Source organism: Dromiciops gliroides, chromosome 5 (assembly GCF_019393635.1).
Source record: "Dromiciops gliroides isolate mDroGli1 chromosome 5, mDroGli1.pri, whole genome shotgun sequence".
Lineage (NCBI taxonomy): Eukaryota > Metazoa > Chordata > Mammalia > Microbiotheria > Microbiotheriidae > Dromiciops > Dromiciops gliroides.
In genome coordinates this window covers 249503898-249519082 of record NC_057865.1, presented here as the reverse complement: position 1 = coordinate 249519082, position 15185 = coordinate 249503898, and the positions used below count along the sequence as shown (strand labels likewise).

At 39.8% G+C, this 15185-nt stretch overlaps 1 long non-coding RNA gene across 1 annotated transcript in view; it reads left to right on the top strand.

Annotated features, from left to right (window-relative positions):
- The window catches only part of LOC122730003, a 40795-nt gene extending 33082 nt beyond the window's left edge, over positions 1–7713 (top strand). Inside the window, exon 3 of the long non-coding RNA XR_006353374.1 lies at positions 7184–7713. This is a non-coding gene — a long non-coding RNA (uncharacterized LOC122730003). The remainder of the gene's footprint in view (positions 1–7183) is intronic.
- Positions 7714–15185: the final 7472 nt, after the last annotated feature.

Here is a 15185-nt window from a genome sequence, read left to right as displayed (position 1 = left end):
TTGCTCTTCTCAGCAGTGCAATGATCCAAAACATTTTCAAAGAACTCATTATAGAAAATTTTCTCCACATCCAGAAAAAAGAACTGTGGATTCTGAATGAAGATTGAATCATAGTGTTTCTACTTCTTCACTGTTTTTTTTTCTTTTATGACGTTTTCCCCTTGTGTTCTGCTTCTTCTTTCACAATATGACTAATGCAAAAATATGTTTTACATGATTGTACATATATAACCTATGTCAGATTGTTTTTGGTCTTGAGGGAGGGGGGAGGGAAGGTGGGAGAAAAATCTGGAACCAAAAATCCTATGAAAACAAATGTTGAAGACTATTTTTACATGTAACTGGAAAATAAGAAAATACATTTATGATAAAAAATGTGCTGGTTAAATGGACATTGAGCATGGGTTACTAGGCTACAAGGAAACTTGATATTAGTTAACATTGGTGCAAGATGTTTAAATTTTCTTGGTTACCTTGGTGACATGTAAATCTCCCTTCTCAGAACTAGTCCATTGTGAGCCCTCTAGGTAGTTTGATCTGTACCTGACTTAATGTAATTATGATTTTGAATTTATGAAAAACTTTATTGCATTGTTCGAACCTAGCCCTGTGTGGCTGGGAAACTGGACCATCTCTATGTGCTGTTTAGAGATCCTTAACCAAGGATGTATATGATGCTGATCCAAACTCAGATCCGAAGATTGATGCAAGGAATATACTAAGGGCCCCTACCCAGTCCTTCTGACTATTCCCACAGCTGCCAAACTTGTAGAAACATACTCCTGTATCATCTGAAGAAAGCCCCTACTCCTGAGTGGATGACAGAACCCTCCAGGGACTTCATCTACTGTGGACCCAGATACAGCTGACACCCAGACAAGAAAGCTGTCCCAAGGTTCTGGATGAGGGCTGAGTAAACTGTCTTAATTTTTTTCTCTTCCCTTTTATTTTGTGATCAACCACCAAGGCCCTGATTCAAGTGTGTGTTGGCCATTTTCTTGCTCTACTTTCTTGTCCCGCCCTCTCTTCTCTGCTCACAAGCAAACAATGGCTAGACATGAACCCTTCCCTTTGGCCAAAAAAAAGGGAGAAATGTCAAGCTATTAGGAGATCCCCTGGTTTCCAGAGCTAAGGTCCAACAAGCAGGCTATACCTGAGCTTGGCATAACAACAATTTTTTTGTGCTTACTCTCTTGCAAAATCACATAATTATTGTTATTGCTTTGACCAGCACCAGGTGTTCTATCAAGCTGGGACCAAGCACCAGACAAGCTCGAATAAGTACCCAGGTTGCAGCCATGAAGGCCTGTTATGATCAAACTTGTTTCATTGTTGCTGTTACCTCTCATTGTCAGGGCTATAGCTCACTATGTAGCCAGTTGGTATAAGTATTGAGATCTTCCCACATTGCCTAGCCTCCCCCTCCTCCAGGGATGGAGCATGGCAATGTGTCTAGATCCCCTCCTTGCTTTCAAGCGGTTTCTCTCACTTTGAAATTAACCTTCGTTTGATTCTAACTATCCTTTCTCTGCCCGCTCTGTTCAGCTACATCCATCTATCAGGTTAGAGGCCTGGTTCAGTCAATTGATGTATGACATCTCCCAACTCCATTCATTTGCACATACTGTCTCCCTTGTTTTGAAAATGTTCTCTTCTCCTGGAGGCCATCTCCAGTCATTTTGACCTATGTCTTGGATTCTTATGACTCTAGAGGAGAGAATGAGGCTAGCAACTTTGCACAACTCTGCCTCGCTTAAATCCAATTCACTTGCAAATCAAGATATACCCTCCTGTATGTCTTTTGTCCTCTTTGAGAAAGAAGGACAAACAATAACAATCTCTCTTTCCCATTGCCAACTTTCAAATTCCTTATCTCTCTTCAACAGTTTAGCTCAGGAACCCCTCCACCAGATAACTTCTTTGATAGTTCCATCTGTTAGTCTTTTCTCTTTCCTCAATATTTTGATTATTAGTACCACTACTACTAGTAGTAATACTACTACTACTGCTGCTGCTGTTGCTGCTGCTGCTGCCACCACTGCCAGCAGCAGCAGCAGCAGCACTTTTAATGTGTAACCAGACTTGGGAGGCACAGTAATGCCAAGTATCTCTACTTATCCCCGCCTTATTGGAAGATAATAGACTTATTGCGGGAAGGGACCTTAGAAATCATCTAGTCCAACCCCTTCATTTTACTTATGAGGAAACTGAATCCCAAACAGGTTAAGTGATTTGCCCAAGGTGAAACATAGCAAATATTAGAGTTGAGATCTGACTCTCAATTCTCTCATTCCAAACCCAGTGCCACACAATGCCCCAGTCTACTTTGTTTTATCTTCAAGTCTTATCTATTCCCAGTTCAATGTAAGCTTCTTGAAGGTGAAGAAGACTATGTTGGTTTTCATCCTTACATTTTCTGTACCTTGCACATCGATGGGCATTAATCAATGTTGGTTGAACATCTGTTACTAAATAAATGTTTGTTGAATTGAATTGAATTTGTCAAACTACTTAAAGTGACCAGTTGAGGCAAACCAAGACACCCCTTGGGCAAGCTCTAAAGAGCTCTGGATGCCCTCCTAAGCTCTCAACTCGAAGTCCAGCCTAGGGATTTGTTTAGCCTCTCCATGGGCCTCCACAGCTCACATTCTTGCCAATGCTCAAGCTGTCAAAATTCATTTTTCTTTTTCCTGTTTGCTAACAATGTTTCTCTTTAAAAAAAAAAAAGTGAGAGAACTCAGGCTATGAGCTGTGGGTTGCAATTTCAATCATAAGGGTCATTGGAGCCACATTGCCATCTTGGTTCTGTTCCTGTTTTCATCTGAACATGCGTGGGTCCCACTTTTCAGCCAGTCAGTCTACATACAGCTTGGAAACTTTAAAACCAAACCTGGCAAGTGCTGTCCACAAAACCTGAAGTCTGTCCAAATTCACATGACTGAGCTGGCCTTTTAAGAGCTGAGAAATTGGTTGGGGGAGGGGAGAAGTAGCTGGTAAGTCACTAGGGCCACCCTGCAAGGGTCAATACAAAATCACCTTCTGTACTATGCTGATTTCTTCAGACCTGGCTCCATGGACTTTTTCTTTTGTTTTACAAATACAAGATTAATGTGTAGTACAAGTATAGAATCATTATAAAATTAAAAATAATAACCCTCAAAGCCCTCCCGTGTGTACAAGATCCTGCTGTTCAGCTTGTCAGCCTGAGTGAAGGGGTAAATTTGGCAGATAGATGAAATTTTTTTTTTTGTTCAGGCATTTCAGTCATATCCAACTCTTCGTGACCCCATTTGGGGTTTTCTTGGCAGAGTTGCTGGAGTGGTTTGCCATTCCCTTCTCCAGCTCATTTTACAGATGAAAGAACCAAGGTAAATAGGGTTAAGTGACTTGCCCAGGGTCACACAGTTAATAAGTATAAAAGGCCAGATTTGAACTCAGGAAGATAAGTCTTCCAACTCTAGGCCTGGCACTCTATCCACTGTGCCACCTGGCTCTTCCAGATGAAATATAGAAAATATAATTGAGTAGTTTATGGACCATGCTATGGACCAGTTTGTTAATGTCTGAATCACTTTGCTTCTGACAACTGCCAATGATCAAGACTGGGTGTGGGTCATTGCTCCCAGGATAACTCAAGTAGCGATAATTTGAAGGGTGGTTTGTGACACATTCCAAAGAGTTATGTTGCATAGTATCCTGCCAGTTTATTTCCTTGGCCCAAGCAGTGGCAAATGCAGTTCAGAACTCAGCTTGACACAACCAAAAATTAAACCCAAGATCAGTTCCAGCAATAACAGTACCTGCTTTTAAGAACTCTGAACTCCTGAATGTTCTGTGTTCTTGTCATCGCACATTAGACCAAGGTGTCTGAGCTAATAATAACTCACTTTGCAAAATGAAAAAGTGATAGCCCAAATGACATTCCCACCCTTCTCCAATCTCTCTTCATATAATAGGTGCAAGATTAACCTGTGTGTATTTCAATGTGTTGTTGTGTTGTGGTTGAACTGTCTCTGGATTGACTAGATTGTAAGAAAACAAAAACAAAATGCTTAAATGTCATTTTTTTAAGACACATTTATGGTGGCCTCTCTCTGTTGGCCAAGTTCTCTATAGTTAAAATATATTCTTATTCTATTTGTTGTATCAATCTAATAAAACAATAAGCACTTATTAAACAAGGACTGTGCCCCAAGTATTGGATTAGGTGCTGAGGATACAAATACAAGGGAGATAGTCCCTGCCCTCAAGGACATTACATTTTTTTTTTTTAGTGAGGCAATTGGGGTTAAGTGACTTGCCCAGGGTCACACAGCTAGTAAGTGTTAAGTGTCTGAGGCCGGATTTGAACTCAGGTACTCCTGACTCCAGGGCCGGTGCTCTATCCACTGAGCCATCTAGCTGCCCCAGGACATTACATTTTAACAGGAGGATCAGCACAATAGGTGGTGGTGTTATTTGTCCTTCATTCTCAAAGAGGACCATGACATTAAGGTGATATCATTACTTGCACTGAATTGGATTTAAGTGAGGGAGGGCTGGATTGGAGAATGGCGGTCCTTGAAGGGAGTTTTAGAATCATAGACTATCAAGTCCTTTCCAGTAGTATCAGTAGTTTATATTTTCATATTATTCCTAAAGAAAGAAGAGACAGAAAGAGCAGGGCAGTACATACACGCACTCCAGGGAAAATGGCAAGATGTCCACTGGGGTTAGACCTTGGTGTCCCTGAGGCTGGCTGGATGGCATCTTATTCGGTTCACTGTGTCCTTTCCAAGGCATATCTATGCCTGTTTGAAAAATGTTTCCCTTATAAATATTTTACTAACTCACAGATTTAGAACAGAAAGGAGCCTTAGAGATCATCTATTTCACCCTTTTCATCTTAGAGTTGTGGAAACTGAAGCCCATGGCAATAAAGGGATTTGCCCAAGGTCACCCAGTAGTAAGTAGCACAGCTGGGACCCGAGCCCAGATTCCCTGGCTCCAAATCAGGGCTCTTTCTTCTAAGTCACTATATTCTGCTGCTTTGTTGTTCTTACATGCTGATCATACTAACATGTTTCTCCTGTTTGATGGTTTCTGATTTGCATGCTTCATGATAACGAATGCAAAGACAGAGAAGAGGAGGCACAGAGAAAGTAAGACAGAAAAATAGACTATCTTGAAAAAAATACCTGTTAGGTTTTTGCCCCAGTTGAGGGCTATCGAGTGAAATGAGAGAAAGGTATTGGAATTGATTTATTTTTTTTACTTCCCAAAGTGAGATTTTCAAAGAACGAGAACAAAACCAAAATTGAATCTAGGGTTTTCCATATATAGAAGACTAAGCCATGAATGAGCAGGTTTAAGTGGTAGTAAGAGGCTTGGTGAGTAAGGAGCTGGACCTACCTAGGTAATTGGTCCCATTGAATTTTCTTTCCCATTTTTTTTCCCTAGGCCAGTGCAAGTTCAAAGGCCCAGTTTGCTCCTAAGTAAGGGATTTTGTGAAAAGGTTGACTAAGGGAGAATGTATGCTCATTGGGACAGCTGAAGGAAGCAGTGGGAAGGAGTGTCTCCATCCACACAGGAAAAAGCCATCTAAAATAGAATAGCTAGTTTTCCTTCTAATTGCAAACCCTACCCATATAATGTTCTACATGAGGATCTCATCTTTAGCTTTTGGTGTTGTTATTGTTTTACTTTTAATTTTCCTTCTATTTGGGGAGTTAAATATTATTTAAAACCAACAACAATAAGATTCTCTTTCATTTAGCTCTAGAGCCCCCAGCCAGAAAGATCTTGGCAATCCTGAGAGTCTGTTTTTCTCTGTCTTGTTCCTTCTATTGGTGCATCATCTCAGACACTAACTCTCTCTCTGCCTTCCCATTCATAGTAATAAGGCATATAACACAGATATTGTTGTTGTGAACAATTACTTTATCCTAAGCTGGCATTTAGTATTAAACAGAAACTTAAATAAACTTCAAAGAACAGTTAAGCTTTGCATTGGAAAAAAAGTAGAGGAGTATAGAAATTTATCACTATCTGCATAAGTTCTCCCATATGAATAATTGTTCAGCAACAAGACTTGCCATCAGGGGTTAGTTGGTAAATGTTTAACAACCAGCACTCTCAGAAAAAATAGACACATGACACACTTTAATGTTTAATCTGCTTTATTAAAATTTTCTAAATCACTTTCTTAAACCTAGACAATTCAGAAAATAATAAATCAAGCTCTGATTTATAATGTTTGATATTTTCTGTGGTGGAAATACCCACACTGAAATTTTAACCATTGACTCCAGCCAGAGGCAGCCTCTGTTTGTTACTTACCTCAGCCTCAGGCTCTTCTATCAAGCTGCATAAAGGGAGGTGTAATAAAGCCCCACTTGCTGCTCAAACACTAACCACACCAGCTGCTTCCCTATATCTTGCTCCCTCTCTCCAGCTATGCACTGAGCATCTCTACTTGCCCCCATTCCCAACGACTTTATTTCTGCCAGCAGAAACTGACCTCCCATTAGCCTTGGGTCAGCCCAGTAAGTATGAGGTAACAGGGTATAATGAAAATTTGAATTTGGAGTCAAAGTTTAATTTGAAATTTTAATTTAGAGTTGGATTTGGTGTTGTAAAGAATTAATCATGATTTCGAAGCCCCAGGGAGCCCCAGCCAGGGCTCAGGCTCAGTGTTCCACCCACCTCAAGCCTTTGCCTACGTGGGCCTGGCCAAATTATAAAGATGGGAAGCTGGTTGAGGGCAGTCAGGTGACTTTTGGCATGCAGAAGCTGGAAGGCTGGCCATTCTACAACTATCTGTTAATTCTGTCAATCAGGGCTGCCGGCCAATTAGCTTTGGGCTGTGTTTGTGACCACCCTGTTTCCTGTGAGAGAGGGGGTTGCTGGTAAGGAGAAGAGAGGAGATTCTACATTCTGGCTTTGGATCTGGAAAGAGACAGGATGCAGCCATATATTTTGCTGAGCCTTGGGCAGTGGTGTGATTTAGGTTGTATTATTTTCCTTCCCCGATTCCTTTTTTTTCCTTTCCCTTAGTTCTACTAATCTTACTTGTGTTTTTAAGTTTGTTCTTGTTAATAAATCCTGTTCCGTTTTTGAAAGAGGCTGTTAATCTCCTTCCTTGCCCCAATATTGCAGTGAGCTGCCTAACTAACACTCCCCAATTTAAATTTGTTCCCTACAGAGTCAAGGTTGAATTTGGAATCAAAGGATCAAAGATCAAATCCCAGCTCTGCCACCTTTGTGACCTTGGAGAAGTCACATAACCTCTCCAGACCTTTCTTCTGTAAGGAATTTGAACCGGATGACTTCTAAGTCCTCTTCTAACTCTGGATCTCCAATCCAATAAACATTTATAAAGCACCTACTATGTGCTAGGCAATGTGTTATGCCTGGGGGATACAATTAATAAAAAGAAAGACGGTGTCCTGCTCTCAAGATGCTTACAATCTAATGTGGAGGAGACAATACACAAAAGGAGGCAAGGAGGGGGAAGGGAGGCAGAGGAAGAAGACAGACACCCGGGAGTATCTTATTCAGAGGAGCTGAAACCAAGCAGAATAGCAGATGCACAGTGAAATATAGGTCTGTGAGAACAAATCAAAATAACCAAACTGGTTTGTATAAAGAGTGTGAGCCTCCAGAAAGCTATCCAGCTTCCAGATGCAGTTTGGGTTATCATCCACTCAGAGCCATAGTTCATGAGGCCCTGTTAATGTTTCTTTTACCAGACTAACCAAATGCCATGCTAGCTCAAAGCAAAAGACAATTAAATAATGTGACAAAAAAAAAAAAGAAAGATAATTCCTCTCTTTATACATAAGGGTCTACTTTTCTGTGTATTTTTATTTCTTTTGGGGGGGGGTTGGCAGGGCAATGAGGGTTAAGTGACTTGCCCAAGGTCACACAGCTAGTAAGTGTCAAGTGTCTGAGACCGGATTTGAATTCGGATCCTTCTGAATCCAGGGCCCGTGCTTTATTCACTGCGCCACCTAGCTGCCCCCTTTTCCGTTTATTATTATCACACTTAGAGGAGAGGAAACACATGTACAAATAGCATGGGAACACACATGGCCAGAGAACTTGCATGAAGAGGGTATAGGAGTGGGGAACCCACACAAGGTGACATACATGACACATGAGGGAGGGCATGCACTTAAGAGACACATGTGACCAGAAATATGTAGCCAGGGTAATTAATGTTCCCCTTCTCAACCTCCCCTATTAAACTATCTCTGATGCTATGACTAACCTAGCCACAGAGATGCTGATGTCATCTGCTGGTCCAGTGATGTCATCTGGCTGGACCTACTTCTCTTCTGATGTACACTGATGGCAGAGGGGAGTATCTTTCCTAGCCTATTTGTCATCCATGTGCTGCCATCTCTTGGGTATCTTGGCTGAGGTGTTCTTGGCTGATCTTCATTGTTAACTGCTCATCTTCTACTGAATTGTAGTAGCTATGCTGTCTTTTTTCCCTTCTAAGGAAAGGGTCTCTTTGTTCTTGTAGCAACTAGCTAGAGAAGTCATTTCACTCTTCTATGGTTTGGACCCATGGCTATAGCCAGCCAGTCAAACAAGAAGTCATCTTTTTAACTATTTTATTATCCTTCAACTGCTATTCTTTCAATTCAGCCCTCTCTTAATTAGATGTGAAAATTCTTTTCATTCCCATCATGCCCCTGGGTTGCTGCTTAGGTTCAAGAGAGTCACCTGTTTCATCAAGGCAACACTGCGTTCCTTGAAGAAACAAAGGGGGGAATGTGGTAACATAATGGAATTTGGCGAATGACCATGGGTCCGACTTGATTGATCTAGTAGTGTTTGAATTGGGTGTGAATGAGAAACTACTAAGTACCCACTTAAGGTGATTAGATCTTGAACTACACCGGGCTAGCCCTTAAGAAGGTATTGTCGCCTCTGCTCCAGACCTATAAAAAGCTTCCACACTCAGTTTGAGGGAGTTCAGGTTGAATCAGGCTCATGGTGGAGGACTTGGGGAAGAACCCAACCAGGCTGGAACTCTAGGCTAGATAGGCCTTTTCTTAACTTTCTGAACTCCACGTGAATACCTGGTATGCTTTAATAAATGCTTAATGCCCCAAAACTGGTGCTAAAGCTTCTAGTTTAAGGCAACCACACATTAGATTTTTAAGACATCACAGTTAGATTTTAGATTTTAAACATCACATACCTCAGGTGTATTTCTCATAGAATAACTGGGAGGGACAGTGTGAAACAAATGGCTTTTTGTTCTGTATTCCTCCAGATGAAAAACTTCTGGATCTTCTGGCGTTTAAACAGAATTCAGGAGATCAGCATTTTCTGATCACAAAAATTAGCCTTTTTTGCCTAATAATGAAATGATAAAATCATCTTCCCAAGGACAATCTGTTTTGTGGATACAGGTTTACAGAGTGTAGCACTTGGAATTCATTCTCCTATTCTGAAAGGGATAGAGAAAGCCAGTTGGAACTCCTCACAAGAAAGGACCCAGGGGCAGCTAGGTGGTGCAGTGGATAGAGCACTGGCCCTGGATTCAGGAGGACCTGAGTTCAAATCTGGCCTCAGACACTTGACACTTACTAGTTGTGTGAACCTGGGCAAGTCACTTAACCCCAATTGCCTCACCAAAAAAAAAAAAAAAGGATCCAGTGACATCTTTCTGGATTTTCATGTATTTGTCTCATGCTTTGTCCAGATTTCCAAGATGTTTCCCTTCCATCTCCCCAGTCTTTTTTGGCTCATTCTTACCTCTTGATTAAATGCTATCTAATGAAAATGATCACCAATATCCTGACCACATGCTGGAGTAATACCATGGGTTGTGTTTTCAACTGAAATTCCTACTTCCCACAACTAAATTTCTTTTAGCTTTAGTCTAATTTTTCTTAGCTCTAAACAAGCTCCCTGAGTCAATAAACAATGACTCTCTTTATAGGATTTTCAAGGCTTGGATTCTCTGCCTGGTTGCTTGTTTGGGAGCAACATTTCACTTTTGCAGAATGAAGACTTGATGGATGCATATGGCAGTGAGGCCTGCTAGTGTTGGAGGCTGAACACATTTCCATCAATATCTTCTTGAATATCATGATGCTGTATTGTGGAGAAAGGCAAACTACCACATTGCAACAGCTGGTCTGGAAGCTTCCCAGAGGGAAAAGAAAAACAATTGATAAGAAAGGTTCCACTACTTTCAACAAGAAACAGGGCAAACATAGTGATCTTATTTTAATTCTTGCAAAGCAGCTGGAAACATGCCTGCATGGCATAGGAATCTATGGCAGCAGAAGAATTAAAAGAGTCACATCGACCAAGCACTGGCCTAAAGACAAAGCATGAAAGAAATCAGGCTCTGATAAAAATAAGTTGGGTAGTAAAGAAAGAATTTTTTAAATGGAAAATGTTAATCCACTAAATTCTGTACTTCTCCAGTCCCTTGCTAAGCCTGACTGGCATATCACCCTCATCATTATCATTCCTTAGCAGCATATCTTTTTTTTTAAGTTTACACATTTTAACATTTTTTTAAAATTGAGTTCCAAATTCTCCCCCTTCCTTCTTTCACTCATGGAGAAGTCAAGCAATATGATATCAATTATACATGCGAAGTCATGCAAAAATATTTCCATATTAGCCATGTTGCAAAAAAGAAAGGAAGGAAGGAAGGAAAAGAAAGAAGGAAAGATAAAGAAAGGTTGTTTGTTTTTTTGATTTTGCTTCAATCTCCACTCAGAGTTCATCAATTATCTCCCTGGACGTAGATAGCATTTATCATCATGGGTCCTTCGGAATTGTCTTGGATCATTGTCTTGATTAGAATAGTAAAGTCTTTTATAGTTGATCCTATTACTGTTACTGTGTATAATTTTCTATTGGTTCTTGATCAGCAATATCTTAAGAGTGTGTATGTTCCCAGAACTACTCTGACCACTAAAAAAAAAAAAAGTGAGCTACACCTGCAAGGCCTCTCTCCAAACATAAAATTTAAAGATGACATCAACATGTGTCTGAATTACAGAACATTTAAAGGGAAGTGGGGAGGTATATGGTGGTCAGGAGCAGTCTGTGACATTTTACAAAGAATTGTACAAAAAAGCTATACCCCCACCCAAATCACTAAACTATGCATACACCAAATTGACACAGTGATGCCACTACTAAGGCATATATCCCCAAAAGAAGGAAAGGATCCCTATGTGTAATAATAGTTCTGACAATAGCCCAGGCAACTGAAAGGCTGCCTCCCCTACTAAAGAACCCCAGTTTTGGGCTCAGACATAATCTAGATCCAATGTGGTGGAAGACTCAAATCTAAAGAGAGAGGCCATGCTTTTTTTTTCTAACTGTCTGGCTCTTTATACCCCAACTCCAGAGCCTGATTTCCCAAGGGAAATAATTTAAAGGCTCATGTCTAGGGTCACCCCCAAATGGAGCTGAAGAGATATTCAATGTACAATGTGGAAGAGATAATATGACAGCTATTTCTTTTCTCCCCTCCAAAGAAATACTGAAAATACAAAACATACAACTTGACACATATTTAAAATAGGATACAACTCCTTTTATACTCTCAAGGAAGGTTGATACCCAAATCAACTCCATTCCTTTTCTAATTGGAAATGTATATACCCTGAACTGATAGGGATAGTCATGCTGGCTACCCATATTACATAGTACTATAATATTTATAACAGCACTTTTTGTTGTAGCAAAGAACTAGAAATAAATTGGATGCCATTGATTGGAGAATGACTAGAACAATTATGATATATTATTATAACATAGTATTACACTTGAGCAGCTAGGAGACACAGTGGATAGAGTGCTGAACCTGGAGTCAAAAAGACCTGAATTAAAATTTGACTTCAGATAGTTACTAGCTGTGTGACCCTGGGCAAGTCACTTAACCCTGTTTGCCTTAGATTCTTCATTTGTTAAATGAACTGGTAAAGCATTCCAATATCTTTGCCAAGAAAACTCCAAATGGCATAACTGAGAGTCAGACATGACTGAAATGACTGAACAACAACAAATATTACACTTTTAAAAATGACAAATATGACAGATCCAAAGATACCTAGGAAGGTTTATAAGAACTTATACAGAGTAAGTGAATAGAACTTGGAGAAAAAATTGTATAATGCCCACAATAATATAAAGGGAAATAACTCTGGAAGATTTATAAAATTACCAATCATGACTTCAGAAGACAGATAATGAATCATGCTTCCCACCTCCTGTCAAAGAGTTAATGGACTAGAGGTATAAAATGATGTGCACATTTTCAGACACAATGCATGGGTTTTCTTTGTTTAACTATACTTATTTGTGTTAAGTCTAAGTATTTTATATTTATAGACGCAGCTAGGTGATAACAGTGGATTGAGTACTAGACTTGGTCTCAGGAAGATCCAAATTTAAATCATGCCTGAGATACTTACTAACTGTATGACCTTGGGCAAGTCACTTAACCTCTCTGCCTCAGTTTTCCTCATCTGTAAAATGGTGATAATAACACCTGCTTCATGAGGGTTTTTGTGAGGATCAAATGAGATAACATATGAAAAAATGTTTTATAAACTTTAAACTGCTATATAAGTGAAAGTTATTTGTTAGAAAGAAGGGCTTCTATTTGAGGTGAGAGAAGTTCGTGGGTAGTAGTAGTGATATAAAAGAGAAAGGAAAAGGAAAGAAAGGGAAAACAGAAGGAAGGGAAAGAGAGAAGTAGAAAGGGCAAAAGGAAGCTCCAATTATTATTTTTTGAGGGGAGGTGGGGCAGTGAGGGTTAAGTGATTTGCCCAGGGTCATACAGCTAATGTCAAGTGTCTGAGGTCGGATTTGAACTCATGTCCTCTTGAATCCAGGGCTGGTGCTTTATCCACTGCACCACCTAGCTGCCCTCAATTAAATATTAATGGAAATGTACAGAAGAAAGTGGAACAAAGTTCAAAAGGGGACATAGACAGCCAGGGCAATTGTATTGTTGCTGTTGTTTAGTCGTTTTAATCATATCCAACTTTTCATGACCCCATTTGGCATTTTCTTGGCAAAGATACAGGAGTGTTTGCCATTTCCTTCTCCAGAAGGAACTGTATTACTATTGTTTAAAATTGAATATGGACTTTAAAACAACTGGTCAAGGAAGCTTACATTTTCAGATACATTTCTCTGTTCTTTATATATTGAATGTTTCAAGTTTGTTGGTATTCATTAACTTCATAACAAAAAAGAAACAAAATTAAGAAAAAAGAACAGGGCAGGAGAAATAGTCTAGGGGGGTTATCATTTAAGAGGTATATGACCAAAAGAGCGGCTATGTCGATCACATAGTGAGAGTGAAAGAGAACAGTTGGAAAGCTTGTGTACTCCCTTGGTATCTAAGCAACTGTCAAGACAACCAAAGGAGTCCCTCCCCTCCATGAGGTTGGGCATACCCCCTGTGGAGGATTTATGGGAGAACATGAGCAAGAGTCTCCCAGGACAGGCAAGTATAATGGACTGCAATCTGTACTCTGTAAGGAATACATCAATCAATGAGATCTCATATCCAGCAAAGTATCCTAATTATCTGTCGGGTGGATTGCAAAGATGGGCTTATGCCTAAGTCAATGTAAGGGGCTAAAATTCTAGCTAATCTGTCTAAAATATCTAAAATATCTCACCTCAGACACTTACTAGCTGTGTAATCCTGGGCAAGTCACTTAACCCCTTAAACATCCAGGGCCATCTCTAGTCGTCCTGATATATATCTTGCCACTGGACCCAGATGGCTCTGGAGAAGAGAGTAGTGAGGTGGTGACATTGCATAGCCCTCCCTCACTTAAATCTAATTAACTGCATGTCATGACATCACCCCAATGTCATAATACTCTTCACAAACAAAAGAAAAACAATTTCTGTTTTCAGGGATATTGTTGTTGTTATTGTTCAGTCATTTCAGACTCTTCGTGACCCCATTTGAAGTTTTCTTGGCAAAGATAATGAAGTAGTTTTCCATTTCCTTCTCCAGCTCATTCTATAAATGAGGAAACTGAGGCAAACAGGGTTAAATGACTTGCCCAGGGTCGCACAGCTAGTGTCTGAGGCCACATTTGAGCTTAGATAGATGAGTCTTCCTTCCTAACTCCAGGCCAGGCACTCTATCCACTGCACCACCTAGCTGCCCCTTTTCAGGGATAAGTTCATCCTTAACTTGATTGATGCATTTTAACTGTGTGTTGTCAGTCATGAAATAGAAGCATCAACAAGGAATATAGAAAGAGAAGATGGGAAGTTAAAAATATAAATATACAAAGTGTAAACCTAAAATAAATAAATATAAAGTTTTAATATATGAGTTAGTTTGGCAAATTTGAATTTAAGGAATCTGATCAAAGTGATGACAAACCATTCTTCCAGAGGACCAAAGATGAGAGATGCTACCTCCTTCCTAATGGGAGAGAATGATGGGTCTAAGTTGTAAAATGAGACACATGTTGTCAGACAGAGCCAATGAGGAAATTGGTTTTTCTAGACTAGCCATATTTGTTATGGGGGATCCCCCCACTACAAGGAAGTTAGGGAAGGAGGGTACCATTAGTTGGTATCACGAAAGACTCTGTGATCAAGGTGATAGTTGAGATCCATCCTGAAGGAAGTGAAAGATTCTATGAAGCAGAGGTGAGGAGAGAGTGCATTCCAGGCATGGGGATTATCATCTCCCTTTTTTTCTGAACGCTATTAATAATAAAAAATAAAATTGTGTTCAAGATCCTATTTACAATAGAGGACTTGGTAATGGTGTGACCCGGTATCCCATTTACTCAGTTGAATTTTGGATCCTCATGTAAGCTGTTACAAAAACTAGCTGTCAGGATTAGCTGTGTGTAGCACAGATACCTGACCCATTAAAAGTCACTCTATATCAACAAATTAAGAGATGATAAAGTGTATTAGTCTATAAAATAGCTCTCAAAATGACCAAAGTTCTAAAGAAATAATTCTTTTTTATGGCACAATCAAGAAAGAATAACAACGGATCAGCCAAGCCCTTAACCAAAAATTAAAATCAAATAACTTGTTTTTAAAGAACATCTAAGGTTCTGGTGGAGCTGATGTGGTTCAAGAATATGGTGAAGATGACCCTAAGTAATGATTGAACAATTTTTGACATATGAATGGAATGAAATATCACTGCACTATAA